The sequence below is a fragment of the Myotis brandtii genome, unplaced genomic scaffold, assembly GCF_000412655.1.
Source record: "Myotis brandtii unplaced genomic scaffold, ASM41265v1 scaffold582, whole genome shotgun sequence".
Classification (NCBI taxonomy): domain Eukaryota; kingdom Metazoa; phylum Chordata; class Mammalia; order Chiroptera; family Vespertilionidae; genus Myotis; species Myotis brandtii.
This window is the reverse complement of record NW_005370187.1, coordinates 339,924-343,418: the sequence shown is the minus strand read 5'-3', so window position 1 is coordinate 343,418 and position 3,495 is coordinate 339,924. Positions and strand designations below refer to the sequence as shown.

At 39.4% G+C, this 3,495-nt stretch overlaps 1 long non-coding RNA gene across 1 annotated transcript in view; it reads left to right on the top strand.

Annotated features, from left to right (window-relative positions):
• Window positions 1-2,057: 2,057 nt before the first annotated feature.
• The window catches only part of LOC106728287, a 28,583-nt gene continuing 27,145 nt past the window's right edge, over window positions 2,058-3,495 (top strand). Inside the window, exon 1 of the long non-coding RNA XR_001364565.1 lies at window positions 2,058-2,227. This is a non-coding gene — a long non-coding RNA (uncharacterized LOC106728287). The remainder of the gene's footprint in view (window positions 2,228-3,495) is intronic.

Genomic DNA, 3,495 nt, shown 5'->3' with positions numbered 1-3,495 from the left:
AGGCATGGAGTGCTTAAGAAACTTGCCCAAGGACACAGGGCTAGTACATTTAGAACCAGACCTGTAAGTATCCCCACCCTCTTTCCGCATTAGCTGACAACTCCCTGGAAAAGAGGAGTCTACAGAAACACAGACAGGGCTGTCCCCAAGCAGAGTCCCTTAGGAGCTGGGCCATTGCTCCTGAGAGCAGCCCTCGGAACGGCCCATAGCTGTGGCCCATTTGGGCTGAAAGATTCATCTTTAATGGGAACTCCCCTCTTCTCAACTCAAGTTCAATTTGCTTGTCCTGGTGACAGAAATCAACTGAGAGAAGGCAAAGTCCATCAGTCAACGAATGCCCCCGCCTCCCCCCCATTTCTTATTTATTCAGAAGATACAAAGGATTCCTAACAGCTAGCCTCTATACTCAAAACACTGAGTCTTAGGTACTGATTTTTACTTATACATATCAACACATGCATCTCCATTGTACAGGAATGAGTAAGGGTTATAGACACAGATAGACTTGCTCCAAATCCCAACTCCGCCATTTAGTAATTGCATTTTCCTGAGCATGTTGTAGGCCTCAGTTACCCCAATTTACCTACTCCCCATCTTGTTGGGTTGCTGTGGTGTGAGACTGTATAAATGCACACAGAACATCAGGGTCAGCTGCAGGCCCCGGCGCCAGACATACCTTTGAAGCCTGACTCCATCCCTCACCAACCAGGAGATTCACCCCAATACCCAGAGCTATGAACCTAAGCTCCAATTTCCTTATCTGTAATATAGGTAAATAAGTACTGTCCACCCCAAAGGAGAGGTAGCCATGTGACTTAAATGAAGAAAGGCGTGTAACCACCTAGCAGAATGGCAAACACATAATTTGACCCCTCCCCCCCAAAATTTTTTAAGCTGAGGTTTAAAAGTCTAACCACACGTTTAAGTCTCAGCTCTGTCGCTTATTAGCTAGGGCTAAACAATGGTGTACAAGCCAACTAACCCCTCTGAGGCTCAGTTTCCACCAAGGGTTTGTGAGGATTGAAGGAGGCAACTGTGTGCGAATGCTCTGTAAGCTCTGCATTGCTACGGAAATGTTGGGGTTCTTTTACTTTACAAAAATAAGTTTCATGGTCACTGTATTGACTGGTCCTTCCAAATGCTGTCTTCATCTTTAAAATGGAAAAACTGAGACAGAGAAATTTTAAGCCATAGAGGGAAGGCTGGATGGAGGGAAGGACTGGGCCAAAATAAATCCAGACCATGACAAAGCAGAAAACGAATAAGCCTTCGAGAAGAGAGATGAGAGAATAACACTCATCCACCCGTTTTTAATCAACTGCTTCACTTGCTGGGTAAGCCTCTCACTGCACAGTCTAGGCATAAAAATTCTCCAATTTCCTCCCAGAAACACTATGAGACTTCAGGGTAAGAAAAACCTTCCCTATCAAATCTCGATTATCATCATCCATAAATTAACTGTGTGGCTCGGGCACAGAAACAACCGGACACAAGCTGGAATCTCATTCTAACTGGTACTCTCTTAACTACCCCTTTAAAAATTTTTTCAATCTTTCAAGAGAAGTTTCCTTCCCTGGTTGGTCAGAAATGTGCTTTTCCTTGTTCTCCAGGTCTCCTCATGCTAAATATGGTAAAAGCTGGCAAACAACCAGCCCAGTAAATTCCAATAATACTTAAGAAAGCATTCATATTGCCTGAAATTATTTGGAATCAAACACTTAAGACCTGCAGGGCCTCTGCAATAGAGCAGTTCAGCTGGAGCTCTTAATGTCCAAAGCAGCAGGGTGTCTTAAGAACACACAACCGTGAAAAAAAAAAAAAAGCAATCTACTCTTTTTTATTGCAACATTCTTCAGCAACAACATTGATCTCCTACCCACTGTGCACACAGCTCTGCACCAGGGCAGTGGGAGGCTGGAAGGAGAAATGGAAAAAACAGGTGGTGTCCATGGGGTGCCAAAACACAATCTACTCTTTTTTATTGCAACATTCTTCAGCAACATTGATCTCCTACCCACTGTGCACACAGCTCTGCACCAGGGCAGTGGGAGGCTGGAAGGAGAAATGGAAAAAACAGGTGGTGTCCATGGGGTGCCAAAACAACAGGTTGACTCAGTCAGTTCTGCCCCACAACTAATCAATTTGGTGAGGGAGAGGGGAGGGAATCTTAGTCACCCGGTTGTCTGACCACACTGACTGGCTAGACCACTGTACAGTGATCAATGAGGTCAAAGGTCAGACTTAGTAGTACATTAGTCCTGACTTTCAGGGATGTTACTTCCACAATCTTGGATATCTAGGAGGAGAAGACAGAGCAGCTTACCCTCCACCCACCCCAAATCACATATTTGGCTCCAAAATATATTGTTTCCCTCCAGTATCCCTTTATTATTAAAGTAAATATACATTTTCTAGGCATATACAACTGACAGTTTAGTGATTTATGATATAGTCAAATCAGAATGTTAAAGTAGCTAAAGAAAATTCCAGTTAATACACAGAAAACTGACCAAGTTCAATAGAAATCAAAGGATAAAAAAATGTAACCTAGCAAATAAACAATTTTTATATCAATATGGGTAGCAATTTTATACTATGTAGTTTAACCTGCCCATACCTGTTGTACCATATTTAAGATAGACAAAGGGCTAAGATACTTAATATTTAAAGAGATTTTTCAAATCAGTAACCCAAAATAAACACCTTAATGGGTAAAAGAAACAATTTGCCAAAATAAGTAAATAAAAGAAAAGGCAACACAAATGGCCAATGACCATATGAAAAAGCATTCACCATCACTAGTCAGGGAGGCAAATTAGGATGAAGTAGAATTTAGCACTTATCCAATTAGTACAGAGTTTTCAAAATAAAACTAGGTGGACAATGGCTGGGAACACTGATGTTCTGCTGATGGAAATATAACTTGATCAAACTATATGGACGGGAATTTGGCAGTGTGTATCAAAAGCCACAGAACAGCCCATACTCTGATACAATAATTTGACTGCTGGGAATTTATGTTAATGAAATAGATATCCCTACAGAAAGTTATATACAAAAATTTTCATCATAGCATTATTTTTAATTATAAAACTTGGAAACTATAAAGAGATTTCAATTTAAATAAAATATAGTAGGTTCTTAAGCAGCTTTTAAAACTACATTCTTAAAGAATATATATATATATATATATGGAGAAATGTTCACAATATTTAAATGGTGCAGAAGCAGATGATAAAACTATATGTATATTAAAATCCCAATGACAATAATAGATAGAAAAAACACTGAAATGTTTTAACATATTAACTCTGGGTTTTGGTTGGAGATGAACATTTTAATTTTCTCATGTTTTTCTGATTTTTAAAAAATCCTTTATCCTGGTTTTTAATGTCTCTTTGACATATTAATGTCTCTTCTGGAAATCTAACTTAATGAAAAATATCCTAAAGAGCAAAATTTCTTTCTATATAAACATGATCAGTACCATTTATA